The sequence below is a fragment of the Glycine max genome, chromosome 10 (assembly GCF_000004515.6).
Source record: "Glycine max cultivar Williams 82 chromosome 10, Glycine_max_v4.0, whole genome shotgun sequence".
NCBI lineage: Eukaryota > Viridiplantae > Streptophyta > Magnoliopsida > Fabales > Fabaceae > Glycine > Glycine max.
Genome location: NC_038246.2, coordinates 23,796,070 through 23,815,105, shown reverse-complemented (window position 1 = coordinate 23,815,105; position 19,036 = coordinate 23,796,070). Strand labels below are relative to the sequence as shown.

The following is a 19,036-nucleotide window of genomic DNA, read 5'->3' as shown; positions in this document are numbered from 1 at the left end:
TTGGCTTTGTATTTCTCTTAGGCGGAGGAGCAATATCATGGAAGAGTGCAAAACAATCACTTGTTGCTGCATCTATCATGGAAGCTGAATTTGTAGCATGTTTTGGGGCTACAATTCAGGCTAATTGGCTACAGAACTTTATTTAAGGGCTTGGAATTGTCAACAGTATTGCTAGGCCGCTGAAAATGTATTGTGATAACTCCATAGCAGTATTTTTCTCTAAAAACAACAAGTACTCTAAGGGTGCTAAGCATATGGAATTGAAGTACTTTGTTGTGAAAGAAGAAGTTCAAAAACAAAGAGTGTCAATAGAACATATTAGCACAAACCTTATGATAACTGACCCTTTGACAAAGGGATTACCGCCCAAGACATTTATAGAACATATTGAAAATATGGGCATTATTGTTATTGATGATCATTAAGTGTAATTTACCTTATGTATTTTTACTGACACTCTGAGGTCATTTATGATATGTTTCTAATTACCTATTCTCTATATTTGCATGCATGTTTATGTTAGAGTAATGTTAACATGTTTGTCTTGAATAAAGACATTATATTGGACCAATTATGTACTCCTAACTAATGGTTATATTAAGAAGACTAATTTGTAGTACATGGAAGGGACTATGTCAATTAGGTGATGTACAACAGCCATGACTCAAATTGGTTCCTATTCTTAATCATGAAATTATGATGTACCCAATGTATAAAATGGTTTAGTCATTTTTTTAATGCACATTATGTTAGTTTAATCTATTTATTTATTTAGTTTATAATGTTTAGTAATGTCACATGAGCCAAGTGGGAGAATGTTAGAATTAATGTCTCATGTGAGAGACATGTGACTTATGTAGGGACTATAAATAAATAATTAATAATTAAGGACTAAATTGTAATTGGGCTAAATAGGAGAAGTTTCTAAAGGTAACTGCTACTTGATGGGAGTAGTGGTTATAAAAGGGGGTTAATACCTACTAACGTGAAACAAGGTCCCCTTCCTGACAGAAAAATTATCTCTCATTTATAGTCATCATAAACCTAGAAAGGTAGAAAGAATAGTCAAGGGAGTGAAATCTTGTTTCTCTCATCTTCCAAGGAAAATCAAAGTGCACCGAAGATAAGTCTTCCTATGGAGAAAAATACGCATTATTTGCTTATTTATCATTTGTAAGAATCATAAGTTTCAAAATTTTGTTGGTTTCCTATAATTGTTAATCTAGGAAACCCCTTAAAAGTTTTACATGAGGATGTGAACAACCTAACCTATAGACCTTGGCTTAGGGCTTCACCCCCTCAAGTCAAACATAGTGACGGGTTATATAAACGAGGTATCATTTGGCAGATTAAGAGCTAGCCTACCAAGAGAACAATAAAAGTGGTAGTGAGGAAATGGGAATAATAGTCCGGTTGAAAGAAGCTACTACTGATGACAAATTTGGCCCACTTGTTGTAGATGTGTCTGATGTAGCAAGATTATTGCCACAGTGTCAACTAAATGGTGAAAAAGAAACAAAGTTTAGATATGAAAGTAAAAATCTTAAGGTAAGAGAGGCACTAAACCAGTAAGTGGAGGAATCAAGGGGGGAAAAGTCTCTTGAAACAAAGACAATATCTTCTAGAAATAATAAGTGGAAAAGGTTGGTCAAATGTGTGGAACAAAAGGAATATCCTGAAGAAAGATGTGGATGAAAAGAGAAATTTGAGCACACAATGATAAGGATTTAACCTGAAGGATTGACTAATAGGCCTACCGAAAAGCCATATTTTGAAGAACAAACGGGTGTTGTGGACCAGTCCCACTAGGAGCCATGATAATTTTTAGTTGAAATTGTCGAAGGGTTGGGAACCCATGGGCAATAAGAGCTTAATTTTGGAAGGTCTCAGTATAGTCTTCTTAATGGAAACTAAGAAGAAGGCTACGAATTTGCAATGTTTAAAAGGTATGGTAGGTTTAACTTGATTGCTTGTTGTTGACTATGAAGAAAATGGAAAGTAGACCTTGAATCATATTACAACAAGAGCAAAGGGTGATTGTTATGCGAAGGGATGATCTCAGACATCCTTCATTTATGGCTTCTAAAAAGATCATTAGAAAATAAGAACATGAAATATAATGAGTAGTCAGAAGCCAGGAGATGGAATACCATGATTTTTTGTTGGAGATTTCAACCAAATTTTGCATCCGAATGAGAAAATAAAAAGAAATGAAGTTGATTTGTCATTTACAGGATGCTCTTTTTGATTGCGGTCTCACTGACATGGACAAAGCTCTTTCAAATGAAAAGTGACAGGATGTATGGAAGGCAGGTGGGTAAACACTTTATCTAGAGTCAAATCTGATCATAATCTTATTGTTATCCATTTCCATAAAAGCCAAGAGAGTGCGAGAAAAAGGAAAAAGAAGAAAAAAAGATATAGATTTGAAGATATGGAGGGATACAAAGAAATGATCAAACAATTTGGATACAAAGATTAAGCCTCACCACCAATTTCCTGAGAAATTGTGTAAACTTAGACGAATGGGGTTTCGCTTGGTTTGGATATATTGCTAAAATAAACAAGGAACTTTGGAAAAGGCTGGACAAATTGCAAGGGAAAAGCCAATATGAGCAAAATTTTGAAAAGTCTATGGAGGTAAAAGGAGAACTGGAGAGGCTCCTAAAGCAAGAGTAGATTATTTGGGAGCAACATCTATGTTGGAGAAGACGATTTTTTTTCCATGAAATGTTGGAATAACTACCGTAAGTAAATTTTTAATTGAAAAATGGCAGATTTAAATAAAGGACTTAAAAGGAAGTTTTTAAAAATTCAAGGACTAGGCAATAAAAATATTGTTGGAGGAATAAAACCAACATGGATCAATATATATAGTATAATTGAAGACAAGTTGACAATTAAATTTGAAAACAATGATAGCTCAGAAAAACTACCACTACTAAAAATAGTGTATTCCACGACACGCATTTAAAGTCAGTCGTCACAAAAGCATTTTTGTTTGGGGCAATGGCATTTTTATAAATACCGACAACATTTCAAAGACGGTTTTCACCAAACCGCCTTTATTTTATACTATTCAAACACGGTTTCGAGAAAAACCGTCTTTAAATTTGTGCAATTTTAAATTTGAATGTTGACTCTTCCTCTCCTCGCTTCACTCACTCTCTTCTTTCCAATGCCTCTCTCCTCTTCCCAATGTCTTCTCCCCTCCTTCCTAGGCTCTCGAGAAGACGCGTCCACCATTGGAACCAAGCCCACTCTAGTAGGTAAGCAATAGATTCGCACATTTGCGAAACAACTTCTTCCTCTTCACAGTGCTCAAGGTTTCAACATCATCGTCAGTGTGGCCCAGGATCCAACCCAGCGCAGGAAAGCTTGTTTTGGCTCGCGGAGGCTTCAAGCTCGACCCAAACTGGGCCTACTCCCTCCAGCTACCCGTCCTCTATTTTGGGCGCTTATGGGGCCGCCACGGCTGCACCTTCGACATCGGTGGGCACGAGCACTGCGCCACCGATGACTGCAACAGTCCTTCTTCTGCAACGACATCGGCGGAAGCCCACTAGTGACCCTGGTGGAGTTGACCCTGGGCAATGAGCAGGACTTCTAGGATGTGAGCTTGGTGGACGGCTACAACCTGCCCATCTCCATCACTCCATTCAAGGGATCCGGAAAATGCAGCTACGAGGGATGCGTGAGCGACCTGAACACCACTGCCCCGTGGGCCTCCAAGTTTGCTCACACGACGACTAGCACATGGTTGCCTGCAAGATGCGTAAGCTATCTCTCTCTGTCTCATTTATCTACTCTTGATCATTAAATGCTTATTCAACAATTATGAGACAGGTATTTGCGTATGATGTGATATGATTTGTGAAAATGGGAAGATCTATTCAATCCTTTTCAGGTTATAATCAGTTTTGTTCAATTTGCTTCCTAGACACAGGAAGGAGTTGGAGCACTTTGGACTGGGATTTGGTCCCAACATAGCAAGGAATGATATTATTAATGTTACTGAACTAGCCAACTATGATAAAGCGAAACAGGTAATGAAAAAGACACTGGACTACATTTTGGAGTAAAACTTTGTAATCTTTATTTTATTTTTTTTATAACCTAGATTTGTTTTGTTGCAGACTATTTTTGAAAATTGATGGATTCACCGACAATGTTGTAACTCACCTTCTTGCTGGTCTAGGAGTAGAATTTTGTGCAGTCTATGCTGGCTCCCCTGTTGATGTGGTAAATTATTAGTGTTAATTGCATTTTATTGTATCATCATTTTATACATAGTGTGCTAATATTCTACAATTTTCTATAAGTTTTAGACTTTCTTTATTCAACTATATTAAACTGATAAATCCAGGGATATTAAAAAATGGTTGAATTAGTAAATACATCTAATGTTTAATAATAATAAGGATTTCTTGTTGACAAGCTGATCTTAAGATCAATTGGGGTGGATTTATATGACATCTTTTCTTATTCTTTCTTCTTTTGGCCGCTCAGTGAGCATCTTAGTTATTCAATAGTCTTGCCATTCCCTTAATCCATTGTGCTATCTTCCTTCTATGTACAGGTTAAGTCGAGAATGATGGGAGATTCAAGTTACAAAAGCACCCTTGATTGTTTCATTAAGACATTAAAAAATGATGTATGGTTGTTCTCCACTATTATTATTTTTCTCTCTTCCCTATTTTCCTTAATTATCAATATTAACTATATCTGAGCATAGTTGGTGTGATTTTTTAACAAAATACATCATAGAATTTGATCATATCTGATTGTGAGCTATTGTTGACTGGTGTATATTATGCATAAGCCACAAGCACGTGTGGAACAAACTCCCTTGTGAATTTTTAGCTTTGATGGCATCATTATACATTCTCATTTTCACCCTTATATGCCAAAACAAAAGTGATCTTTGACATCATCATTATATGCCTTTTTTTCTTTATTTGGCTTTAGTTGTTGGGGAATGAGAGGAGATGATCACATAGCTAGTCTCTGTCTATTTTGTATGAACTTGTTAAACAAGGAACTATGTTGTCAAAGGGTATCATCTATATTTATAACTCCCCCCACTGGATCAGCATAGGTTTAAGAAAATTTCATTGCAGTTTGTTTGACTTGTTTGGAAAAGAGTTGACTAGTTTGTTAGGCTGTAGTGTTCTGAGTGGTGGAATTTTTATGCATGTTGAAACAGAGTATGCTTTCAAGGCTGTTAAGGCCACTGAAATCACCTCAATTGGTGTCTGAGGAAAGGATTCGATTTGTGTTGTTACTTAGAAGAAGGTTCCGGTGAGTACAGAAAATAAATGGTTCTTTGATCTTTGTTTTGCTTGTGAGTATTTGTGTCCAGGATGCTTACTTTGGTATGCTCAATGCAGGATAAGCTTTTGGACAACACAAGTGTTACACACCTCTTTCCCATCACCAAGTACCTTGGTTTATTGGCTACTGGCATGACAGGTATATTTTTTTACATTAAAAATTCAATTTTTGCTTTATCATATTGGAACACCTCTTTCCAGCTGATGCTAGGGCATTGGTCCAACAAGCAACAAATGAAGCAACTGAGTTTCGCTTTACATATGGATATGAAATGCCAGTAGATGTATTAGCTAAATGGTAAGTGGTTCTATTTTTAGAAAGATATTTTGCCATCATTACTATTACTAGATGCTTATTATCATGTTTTATATCTGTTGCTCCTCCCACCGTGTTGAATATGTAGATTGCATGCTTATTTAGTAATTAGCATCTAATGCACTAAAACAGCGAAGAAACTATTTGTGCTTTCTCCTCCAAATAGGTGTTGTTAACAGATCCCACATTAGAAACCATTATGTATAATTTGTTTAGTCATATTTCATTAATTTTTAATTAAAGAAATAAACATAATAAAAAAGAGACATGTAATTCGTTCCTTATCAAAATCATTAATTTTTTTTCGATATTTTATTTTCCTTATTTTCATATTTCTCTTTAAATTTAATTTTGGTTGATAATGATTATATGACTCACAAAATGGCCTTTTGAGTATAATATAGCAATTACAATAAGTTTTTTCTTATGCATTATTTGATGAATATAAAAACTATTGGAGTTGGAAAGATTAAAAATCATAGAATAATTGAAAAGAGAAAAATCTTTTTCTGTAACTATATATCTTATGGTAGAATTAAATAGAATATAGGTTTATATATAAAGCTGAAGAGAAAACTTGGGTAGAGACAAGTGATCATAATATCAAACCTCTATGTGATTTATATTTATTGATAGTATATATTCAGGTCCAAAACCAAAACCACCTTATTATTGAAACTATTTTTAACAGAAAAATAGTGGTGCAAATAGTAATAATATTCGGTATGTCTAATAGGCATCTTATTGTAAATTTAAATATAAATATATAATCATTTTGCAATTGAGGCAGCGCAACGATGCACATAGGTCCGTCCTTGATTATTAATAATAAATACTCTCTAACTACTTATATTATTTTTAATGCATCAATACATGATTAGATGATTGAAAATAATGATATGACAGATGTGATTGAAATGAAATTGATTAACAAAATCTTGTAAAAAAATAACTTCAAGAAAATGAAGGTCTGCATCGAAAAAATCTATATCTATTGGCATGGCAAGAATCACGACATAGTTCCTGTGTAGGATCTCTAAACTCTATATTAATTTAGATTAAAAAAAATCATGCATTAAACGTCTTCTCTATAGTGTATAAACTATAAATTAATAATTAATGGGTGAGTCAATGTTCAAACATTGAACAGAATTACCATAAAATCAGTAATGTAATGACTAATGAGGTGTTGCAAATTTTTCTCCTTTTTCCTCCTCTTTAGCTGATTATCCTGGATATTTTGACAAGTGAAATATGATTTGCCTTTGATTTTTGTGTGTTTGATGAACTGAGTTTGTTTTAGGATCTTATAACATCCTGCATAAGTAAGACTTTTAATGATGGGCATGCAATATTTCTTTTTCAGTATAACTGTGACCTTATCAACATGAGTTATGGCGAAGCAACATTACTGCCAGACTATGGGTGCTGCTTTGTTGATCTTGTGAATGAGGTATTTTCTTAGACTTTCATTTTAGCTGAACACTTATATCATTTATTTGTCATTATCTATTCTTAGTTGTTATTTTGGTTGGTTTACTTCTAGGTGGTGAACAAACATCGTCTGATATTTGTGAGCAGTCCTGGTAATAAACGGCCAGGATAGAGCACTATTGGTGCACCTGGTGGTACATCTTCCAATATCATAGGTGTTGGCGCATATGTATCTCTTGCTATGGCTGCTGGTGCTCATTGTGTTGTTGAACCTCCATCTGATGGGCTTGAATACACTTTGGTATATTCACTTCTCTGAAACTTCCTCATTGATAAATTTGTTGTGTATTGTTGATCACAATGATTGAGTCAGGTCTTTTGAAACTTAACTTGTAAAATGAATTTAAGATGGGAAAACCAATTACTGATGACTTGTAATCTTATAAAAATGATGAGAAATTGAAGTGTTAATTATGCTACACTAGTTAACATCCTTACGGGAAAAACATAAATTAGAGTCCGTAGCTATTCTGTTAGAAATAAATTGGTGAGTAATTGTGGGTCTGTTTGGTTCCTGTCTCACTTTTTTGTTTGGAAAACAATTTTCTAAAACAATTCTAGAATATGTTGCAATCAATTTCTTATTTAAAATCTATTAAGTTTTGAAAGTTGTTTCCAAAACAAGTGTTTTAAAATAAATACAAAAACAGAAAGAACTGGGAGATGTCTTGTCATTCTCTTTTTCTATTTTCTTCAAATGCTTTGTTCAAGTGCTCACGGTACAAATTTTTAGAAAATATAAATGTTCTCTAGGGACAAACACTTTCACATGTAGTAAAGGGACTAACAAATTTTAGAAAATATTTTTGAAAACAATAATAATGACTTATTAGTATTTATAGTTGTTAATGACAGTAATTCTAACTCCTAATTCAACCTACATTAATTAGGAAGTCTAATTATTTACAATGAATGGCCTGATTCCTGATATATTCAAGTGTTCAACATATAATTAGGAAACAATGATAATTAGCCTTACTCCCATCAAGTGCCCTCTTGAAGATATCAGCTACTTGTTAATTTTGTTTTCCAGTTCTAACATGCAGTACGCAATGGCATAAGTCTTAGCTAAATTTTATTTTGTCTTAGGAAATTTTAATCTATCAACCTATTACTTTTATTTAATCTATCATTTAAATATTTATTTTATAAATATTTTTTAATATTAATATTAATTACAATCATGCTAATATATATTATTTTTAATTATTAATATTTTTTCTGATGGGATATCATTCAGACAAAATATTAATAATTAAAAATAATGTATCTTTCAAAGATGCTTACGTAAGTACCGTTTTTTAAAGTTGTCAGCATTCTAAGACGGTGGCTTTTGACCCGTCGTTGAAAGGGTTAACTTTTTACGACGTGGGCTTCTACGACAGTCAACGACCATCGTTATATATTGTTTTTGACCGTCGTATAATAGCATTTTTTTTAGTAGTGTACTATTAGTTAACATGTGATTTATAAGCTAAATGAATAAGTCAAAAGGCAAATATTTATTCACAAAAAAAGTAGAGGAAAATGTGGGTTTATTTAGGTGGCGCTTGATTTAGCCATTTTTTGTTTTCATTTCCAAAGAAAACAAAAAAAAAAGATTGAAAATATGATTGGTTAAAATTTTGAAAACATTTTGCTTGAAAATATTTCTCAAAATAGCAGGCTCAAAACAGAAAACAAAAAATCAGCATTTCCCTTGTTATTTTTGTGAAAAGTGAAAACACGGTGGCATGATTGTAATTTTCTTCATAGCACCTCAGATGCATCCCGCACAGGACCCACACAACTATCTCTCCCTACTTTCCACTCTGCTACTCTCTTCATTAACTGAAACCCGTCGTCGTTGCCCTCATTCTTCTCCACTCCCCCTTTGCTCTACTCACGCACCGCACAAGATGATTTTGTTTTGACTATTCTTCTATTTATGTGAACTCAATTGTAATTTGATACCCACAACGAGCCAAAACAACAAAAAGAGATAATGGCAGAGAGGAAAATTTTTGGTCGGTTGCTTATCCAAAAGAGCCAAATCTTCAATTTTCATTTTTGGTGCTTATCCTCATTGTTGCATATCTAATATTTGCGCCCAACAAATGCATGCTAATATTTGTTGTTCCTAATACCCTTTTTTTTTGTGATTTAATTCCATCAAGCAAATATTCATGTGTGTCGCAACCTACCCTTCGGCGGGAGGGCGACGCGAGACTCGCGGGATGCGTGTTCCACGAAAGGAATACGCGCGGAGTCGTCACCAACGTTTATTTGAGGAAAACGTCGGAAAAACCGGAAAAGACGCGATCTACGAACTTTTAAGTAAAAGGTTCGGGAGTTGTATTTACGCACGGGGAAGGTATTAGCACCCCACACGTCCGTCCCAAGGGACAACAGCCTTTAATCGAATGTGCGAACGTGACTTTGATTTTTATGTTCCCTTTTTATGTCTTTATATCTTTTATACCCTTTTTATATTTTTCTCTTTTTGTGGTCGACGAGGGTGTTTCCCTTTGCTCCTACGTATTCCTCAATTGCGATGAGGAAATCAGACCTACGTAATTCTTTCTTATCAAGTGATTCTTTTTTTTTACTTAAGAGGTCATCATTTTAAGGCGTTGGACCTTGAAAAACGATCCATTTACTTAGTAAGAAATTGAAATGACAAACTTAACAAAACCTATTTTTGTGGACGAGCTTGACTAGGCGAGTTAATTTTAGCCTTAATTTCACTTTAGTTATTAGTCAATTCGATTAAGAATGAGAAATCCCAAAGAGAAAAACGTCCGATTGATTTTCCACTTTATTTTACTAAAAAAAGATGTTTTTTTTATTATTATATTATTTTTTACCTCTTTTTTGATTTCCAACGTGGTTACGGCACGACCGAACGGTCGGAATTCATTTTAACTGAAGTTAACGGATAATACAATTCAAACGTTCGGTGGAAATTTATTTTATTTTTAAGTTAAGCGAGAAATGACTTAAGTAAAATGGCTTAAGCACGCCAAAAGGGGGTATAAAAAGTAAATGAAATGAGAATAAAAATACACGAAACACAATGTGGACCACCATGGGTACATAGAATGAATCGCAAAGCTTGGTTCGAGGTACTTACCCATTGAAGATTGAAGAACGATGAAGAACGAATGAAGAACGTTGAAGAATGGTTGAAACCTTTGCGAAATTCTTCACGGAAAACGTTACGGAAACGTTTCGGAAGCGCATTTTTTTCACGGAAACAATTTTTCCAAGCAAATTCGAAAGAGAGAGAAGTGCCTAAGGGGCTGAACCCTTTTCTTCTTCACTTCCTCCCCTATTTATAGCAAAATAGGGGAGATGCTTGCCGCCCAGCTCGCCCAGGCGAGCCAGGTTGCTTCCTCCAGAAGCAACAGCCTTCTGGAGGAATCTTCTGGAGGGCCCAAGTGGGCCTGGGTGCTATTTGCACCCCCATTTTTACTAAGTACACCCCTCTGCTTTTTTTTTTGGTGATTCTTTTTTCGTAAAGTTACGGAAACTTACGAATTTCGTAACGATACTTGTTTTCTTTCCGTAATGTTACGGAACCTTGCGGATTACATAATCATCCCCTTTTTGACTTACGGAATGTTACGGAACCTCACTAACTGTGCAACGATGCTTCCATTTGATTTCCGGTGTGTCACGGAACCTTACAGATTGTGCATCAATATTTTCTTTTGTTTTTCGGCATGTCCCGGAATTTCACGAATTGCCTAATGATGGGTGCCAAGCACCTCACAAGGACCAAAGAAAAGTCGCATGTCATCAAGCAAAGGTCCCCGAACGAAATTAGGGTATGACAATGTGTAACTTAATTTTACAATTAAACCCCCTTAATTATATTTTAAAGTTTAATTTGATCTCTTAATTATTAAAAGGTTCAATTTAGTCTTTTAATTGTTTAAAATAAAATAATTATATCCTTTTCATCATATCTATTAATTATTTAACAAAAATCGATACTTTTCAAAGCTGATGTAAAACATTGTAAATTGATTGCTTGGTAATTGATGTCAAAGACTCGATTTGGGTAAAGCCTAAGGGTTGAGGGGCTTGAGGATGTCTTTTTTACATCGGTTGTCAAGTGATCGATTTAAAAAATATAATATTTTACTTTAAATGTGTTAACAATTGGTGCAAAAAGGTATCAATTTTTGTCAAAAAAAAATTATAGATATGATGAAAAGGATATAATTATTTCATTTTATATAATTGAAGGATTAAATTCAACATTTTAATAATTGAGGAACCAAATTGATCCTTAAAATATAATTAAGGGACCAATTTTCTGTAAAATTATCATCTAGAGTATAATTTGTATTGTAAGCCAAATGGAAGAAACAATAGGTATCGTTGAGAGGAAAGGCAAGGAATCCAAATTGATTAAGCACTTGTGGCAGAGTGAAAAAATTCACCACCACTTACTAAACCATTAGTATGCAAAAGAAGTCTTTCCTTCAAATAGTCTTGCATTTTATCATTGGAAGAAGCATTATCTAGAGTTAATGGAAATATTTTCTGCTCAATCCCCCATTCTTCCAAAAAACCATATATAACTTTAGCCATCTCATGCCCCGAGTGTGGAGGAGGAAAATGAGAAAAATTAAGCATTTTACTATTCAACTTCCAATTTGCATCAACATAATATGCAGTTAATGAAATATAACCCTCAGAAGTACAAGATGTCCACACATCAGATGTCAAGCTTATTCTACTAGGGACTTTAGACAACATGCATTTCATTTTTTTCTTTTCAGATTCATACAGATTGTTCACATTCATGGTAGCGACACGCCTAGAGGGTACCTTCACATCATGATGCAAATATTGTAATAACTCTTTAAACCTTCTATGTTCAACAAAAGAGAATGGAAGACCATGCTCAATAATCATCATAGATATCGTCTCATATACCACACTTTGATCTATTTTTTTTATTTCTTAATCTCCCAGCATGATCGAGAATAATATTTCCAACATCACTATTAGAACGCATCTTCAAATATACATCACATTTTGATGTAAGCTCCATTGGAGCTTGTAGGCCTAGGATCTTCTTCATCAATGGATTCTTTTGCTTCTTGGAAGATGAATGGCAGGGGAATGGAGAAGGAAGAGAGAGAGGAGACGCCACTTCAAGGAGAAGATGAGTCTAGAAGAAGCTCACCACCATAGGAGACCATGGATAAGAGCTTGGAGGAAGAAGGAGATGAATGAAAGGAGAGGAAGAGAAGAGCACGAAATTTTGTGCTCTAAAAGAGCTCTGAAATCTGAAGTTTAATTTTCAAATGATCAAAGTTCCAAAAAAAATGCACACACATAACCTCTATTTATAGCCTAAGTGTCACACAAAATTGGAGGGAAATTTGAATTTCTATTCAAATTTCACTTGGATTTGAAATTGAATTTGTGGAGCCAAATTTTGGAGCCAAAATTTCACTAATTAAGATTAGTGAATTTTCGTTATGGTTCAGCCCACTAATCCAAGATCAAGTCCAAGATTCTCCACTAAGTGTGCTTAGGTGTCATGAGGCATGTAAAGCATGAAGGACATGCACAAAGTGTGACTATATGATGTGGCAATGGGGTGTAGCAAGCAAATGCTCACCTACCCCTCTAAAATTTAATTGGATTGGGCTTCTCCCAATTCAATTAAATTTATTTTCCAACACACACATCAAATATTCACTTAATGCATGTGAAATTACAAAACTACCCCAAATACAAAAACTAGTCTAGGTGCCCTAAAATACAAGGGCTGAAAAATCCTACATTTCTAGGGTACCTTACCTATATTATGGAGCCCTAAAAATAATGAAACCTTAATCTAACATGTACAAAGATAAGTGGGATCATACTTAGTCCATGGACCCGAAATCTACCCTAAGGCTCATGAGAACCCTAAGGCCTTCTCTTGCATCTTTGGCCCAATCTTCTTGGAGCCTTTTATCCAATGCCCTGGCGGAGTAGGATTGCATCACATTTCCCCATATGACGTTGTAATGTTAAAGTCCCATTCTTATTGTCACTGCCCACATAATCTTTTAAACAATATTTGCATTTACTCCTCACTTTTCCATCACTATGCATAGCAGGTTTCTCAAAAAAATTCCACACATGTGATGAATAAATTCTAGCCCTCTTTTTTGGCATTTTAGACTCAATAGGTTCATCTTCATGAATAACATTTTCATGCACATCCACATCAATACTCTCATTGTCATTCTCATCAACATTAACTTCAAAAGAATCCATATTTAAAATTTGAAATAATAAAATTAAATGAACTTAATTCTAAATTCAAATAAATCTCACAAAAACTCAATTCATCATGTTCATAACTTGCAGATCAAGAGTTTCGTGGTTCATTCCCTTATCCTATGATTTTATCATATAATAATAATTAAAGAATCACTAGTAATAGAGAACATATTAAAGAATCAACTAAGTATAATTCGGTTGATCTCTATGTAATATTGTAGAAATAAAAAGGAAATAAATAATTGACAAGTGAAGTGTGATGGGTGTAGTAAGTTTGTGAAAACAAAAGTATCTCTGCAACAGTTATAGGTTTTCCACATTTTTATTTTATTTTAAGAGTATAACAACAATGAATCAGTCCCAACAAAAATAGGATAAAAACAAATTCTAGAGAGAGAAGAGATGTACTTTGTGTTGTGGAAAGTGGTAGGCCGAGGCTGTGCCGCTGTGGTGTGTCGCGTGGATACGTGAGCGTGAGTCGAGTTCTGTTTTCCTTGTAAGGGAAAGAGTCGTATGGCTACGCGCGTGCGTGACTGCATGGTGGAGAAGAACCATAAGGAGAAAAAGTGTTCTTAGCCTGCTGCAATGATAAGTGTTAAATATGAGCTATTTTTTATAATAAAAATATATTGAAATATCTTTAAAACTATTTATTTAGCGGTTATTTTTGGCTTAAATGATAAGAATTGATATTTCTATTATTTATGGCTTGCAAATATGAAAAGGATAGATTAAAAGAGAAAAAGATCAAGAAAATATCAAAAAGAAAGATTTTTAGCAAGTCAGGTCCCAACAATATCATTTATCTTTTTTTTTTATTTTAATCTTTTATTTTTGTTATCTTTTACTTTTCTTATCTTATCTTCTTTTTTTATCTTTATCATCTTTTAATTTAAGTCTTTTATTTTTATCTTTAAATCTTTATCTTATCTAATATATTTCTTTATGTATTTTTTTAAAATTCTAATCTCTTACTTGTAACTTGGTCACACAAATCAAACCTAATGCGGGCAACCCGCAGACCTCGTGGGCCAAACCCGCATAGTCTGCAGGTTAAGCGGGGCGGACCCAAAAATATGACATAACCATGGACCGTTTAAAAAAATTGGTTCATTACCTGCACGGACCGTGGGCCCTGCGGGCCAGTCCATGGACCCGGGCCCATTTACCCATCCCTACTAGAGATAGGCCCAGTTTTCAGGCAGGGGCAGGACCCGCAGGGATCCCCGAAGATAAAGATGGAGCTCAGGAAGATGATGACATGGCTGATGTGATGGACTTCTTCCTTTGAGGAGGCAGACTCGCTTGGCCAGGATCGCCTAAAAACTGTGAACTCGTCTTTATTTTGTTTTTATCGCTTTCAGTATTTGTTTGTTATCTCATTGTGATAGAACTGGACTTTAGTTTATCGCTTTCAGTTTTTGTTTGTTATCACATTGTGATGAAACTTTATCGCTTCCAACATGTTGTCGTACTATTGCATTGTGATGCAAGAAAACTAAACTTAAAAAAAAAAAAGGGTCTTGTATATGGTTTCTTTTCGTTCACGCGTCCTTTGTTCCTTTTGAAGTATAAGCTCAGGTAACAACTTTGCCTAGATTACAAACTTTTTCCAAGAGAAAAAAAAAGAAACTAAAACTAAAAGAAAAACTAAAAAAAAAAACATCTTTGAAGAAGAAAAAATGATTGCCAGTTTTCTTTGGAAAATTCACAAGTCAAAACACAAAAGGTTTTTCAAAAAAAGAAATGCGCACCTAGAGGGTGAACGCAGCGAAAGATTTTCCCGAATGCCAAAATGGACTCGGATGTTTGTATGACTTGATAAAAAGAGCAATCTTTGAAACACTGGTTTGATCTGAATAGGGAAACGAACCCTAAGCCTTAGTGTTTGCATGGTCACAAAGTCTTATGTTTGAGTGTCCACATGGATGTGTGTTGTGATTAATTTTGCATGAATTTCTAGTCATCATAATATGCATTTCATGGAAATGATTTGGGCATTCCCTTGTTTTTGAGCCATTTGCTAAACAAATCTCCCGACATACAACATGTCCCGCCATTTGTAGGCCTTTTGAGCCAAACGTCAACTTTTTGGCCATAACCTTGACCTAGAATGGAAATTTCCGACCTCACCCTAGGAAGAGAGAACAAAAGGGTCTTCCAAGAAAAGCTTCTTTTACCTTGGGTTAGAGATGTGCTTCCAAAGAAAAAGAAAAGAGAAAAAAGGAAAAAAAAGAAAAAAAAAATGAAAGGAAAAAGAGTCAATCAATCAAAGATTGAAGAAAAGCGAAGGGGAATAGAAAAGAAGAAAAAGGGGTTCTTTGAACCAGACAATGTCTAAACAATGTGCAGAATTGTGAAAAGGGAAAAATATAAAAGAACAGAAATTATAACTTGGTTGAAACCTAGGGGGTTAAAGCAATCACCTGCTTTAGTTACAAACCAAATCTTTGTGTCCGCTCTTGTTTCTCGCCGAACCAAAGAGAAAACGAAACAGAAAGGGGAAAGGCCCGAACAACCAAAGCCAAATTTCCTACCAAAATCCAACCCTATAAAGTCCTACTGATCCATGATGATTGCACATATTATCTATGATTTGATGGGAAATGACTTGCAAAGTCAATCTACAACATATCTGTGGTTTGGAATTAAGATGAAGCACTGGCCTATGTGAGATTTTATACACCTTGAGCAGTTTTTCTCTATTCAGTTGGGCCCAGTGTTTCTTCTAATGTTCTCTTATAAACGAAATACTAATGTCTTAAATCTCATTTTCGGTTATAAGAAATTCTATCCACATGCTTTCATTCCCAGTAGTCACATTTATTTTTCTTCAAAAAATATATGTTGTTTTGATCGGTTTGGGGGTTTGTTTCTTTACTAAGCGCGTTCATGTTTTAGTGAAAGTTTTCAAAGACTATCAGAGTCTTTTGTATTGCAAAGACTATCAATGTCATCTACCCTTCACTTGTTAAGACTATCACAATCTTCTTTACGTTTCAAAGACTATCAAAGTCTTTCATCTTACAGAGACTATCAATGTCATCTGCCCTTTACTTTTTCAAAGACTATCAGAGTCTTTTGTCTTGCAGAGACTATCAATGTCATCCGCCCTTCACTTGTCAAGACTATCACAGTCTTCTTTACATTTCAAAGGCTTCAATGTCTTTTGTCAAGACTATCACAATTTTCTTTATGTTTCAAAGACTTCAATGTCTTTTGTCAAGACTATTACAATCTTCTTTACGTTTCAAAGACTTCAATGTCTTTTGTCAAGACTATCACAGTCTTCTTTACTTTTCAAAGACTATCAGAGTATTTTGCCTCAAAGACTATCAAAGTATTTTGTCTTGCGGAGACTATCAATGTCATTTGCTCTTTAATTTTCAAAGACTATCAGAGTCTTTTGCCTCCAAGACTACTAAAGTTTGTTGGCTTGCAGAGACTATCAATGTCATATGCTCTTTACATTTCAAAGACTTCAATATCTTTTGTCAAGACTATCACAGTATTCTTTACATTTCCAAGACTATCAGAGTCTTTTGTCAAGACTATCACAACCTTCTTTACTTTTCCAAGGCTAACAAAGTTTGTTGTCTTGCCGGGACTATCAATGTCTTCTGCTCTTTACATTTTCAAAGACTATCATAGTCTTTTGTTTCAAAGACTATCAGAGTCTTCTGTTGAGACTTCAATGTCTCCTCTAATTTTCAAAGCTTCAAGGTCTTTTGTTTGATGTACTTGATACCTCTTACATTCTTTCTTTTCATAGGTTTCACTGCTTTCATTTCCGCTAGTGGCCGGTCGGATGGCAAGATCGCTAGGATGAAATTAGTATACTTATCTTTACTTACCTTTTCATTTTCAATGAAAAGATAAGTAAAGAGGGGCAACTGTCAGACCCTAATTTCGTCTGGGGGTGATCATTTGCCAAAGTTTTGATTCTTGCTAGGCGAATTGAGCTGCTTAACACCAGTTGTCGTGCAATCCGAAAGTTTTTTCGACGTTTCAGAAAAGAATACAAAAAATACCCAAAAAGGAAGGCAAAATGGTCATTTAGAGGCCTTTTCAGACCCCTGGCTCGCCTAGGCCCCTAGAAGACTTAGGGGTGAAGTAACCAGCTCACCTGGGCGAGCAAGGTTACTTCAGGTTGAAGCAACAGCTCGCCTGGGTGAGCTGCTGATCAACCTTCTCCCCTCATTTCCTATAAATAGGCATGAGGGGGCTGAAGGAATGGGTTCAGACTTTCAACATTGAAAGGATTTAGTGAAATTAAGGAGAAGAAGGAGAAAGAAGAAGAAAAAATTAGGCCGAGGCACTTCCGAATCGCAATAGTGATCGATTCCTACATCGTTCTTCGTTCATCAATCAGTTAGTTTTTATTTTAAAGTTTTAAATTCGCTCTATGCACCCTTAGGGGTCCCTTTTGTTGCTTTACACATCTTTATCTTCATTCTTCTACCATCAATGATCTCATTTCCTTGTGTAAAGCGAGTTTCGACCAATCGTTTGTGCCGTAATCTCATTTTATCATTGTAAAATAAAGTTTTGATAGATCGTTCGTGCCATAATCTCATTTTATCATTGTAAAATAAAGTTTCAACCGATCATCTACTTCACAAGTTGTCTTTTAATGAGATTGAAAGTAAATAAGTGAAACCAAAGTTAAAATCAACATGTAATCGAGCTTTTATCCACAAAAGTCGCTTGAATCTGTTTAAGGTCTAACGCCTTAACGGTCTCTTTTACTTGTATTGGTTAAAATGAACCTTTCAAAAGTTTAAAATCAACTCTACGCATAACTTTCTTACTTCTAAAGAACTACATAGGTCTGAGTTCCTCATCGCACTTGAGGATACGTAGGAGCAAAGGTCATGCTCTTGTCGACCCAAAATGTAAAAAAACATAAAAAGGGAAAATAAAATAAACATTGAACTCATGATTTTTCGCACTCAATTAAAGGCTGCTGTCCCTTGTGACAGATGCGTGGGGTGCTAATACCTTCCCCGCACGTAAACAACTCCCGAACCCTTATTCTTAAAATTCATAGACCCCATTTTGGTTTTTCTAACATTTTCCTTGAATAAACGTTGGTGGCGACTCCCGCGCATTTTCTTTTTAGGAAGACTCACCCTTGAGTCACGCCTCACCTTCCCGCTGAAGGGTAGGTTGCGACATAATCAATTATGATAAGGTTGTAATTGATTAAACCGATACGAGACATAACTCTGCAAGCTTCAAACAAATTTTGTAATCGATTACGATAAGCTTGTAATCCATTAAAACATAGATTTTTGCCTTCTGAAGAAATTTTCTAACTTAGAAAATTTTCTTCTGACTTACTCATGATGATGCATGATGCACAAAAGATATGATATGGACTAAGATGCAACATTTAATATAACAACCAATAAAAATGCAACTCAAGGGATTCGAGCATGTAAAATACAAAACATCTTCAAGTTTTTCTCCAAGCTTCAAGCTTTAGTCTTCATGTTGTTCATGTTGCTCCCTGTAACACCCTGGAATATTTAGTTATATATTGATGTTTAATCGTATTTATCTTGTTATTTGACTATATGGTTGACTTGAATGATTTGAGGTATGACTTGAGTTA

General features: G+C 34.9%; 1 long non-coding RNA gene and 1 pseudogene across 1 annotated transcript; both read left to right on the top strand.

Annotated features, from left to right (window-relative positions):
• Nucleotides 1–4,029: 4,029 nt before the first annotated feature.
• LOC100798123 (proteasome subunit alpha type-6-like) lies at nucleotides 4,030–5,635 on the top strand (annotated as a pseudogene).
• Nucleotides 5,636–6,798: 1,163 nt separating this feature from the next.
• LOC121172940 (uncharacterized) lies at nucleotides 6,799–7,527 on the top strand. Its single transcript, XR_005886875.1, has 3 exons — nucleotides 6,799–6,835; nucleotides 7,016–7,102; nucleotides 7,196–7,527. It is a non-coding gene; the product is annotated as an uncharacterized lncRNA (long non-coding RNA).
• The last annotated feature ends 11,509 nt before the right edge of the window (nucleotides 7,528–19,036 follow it).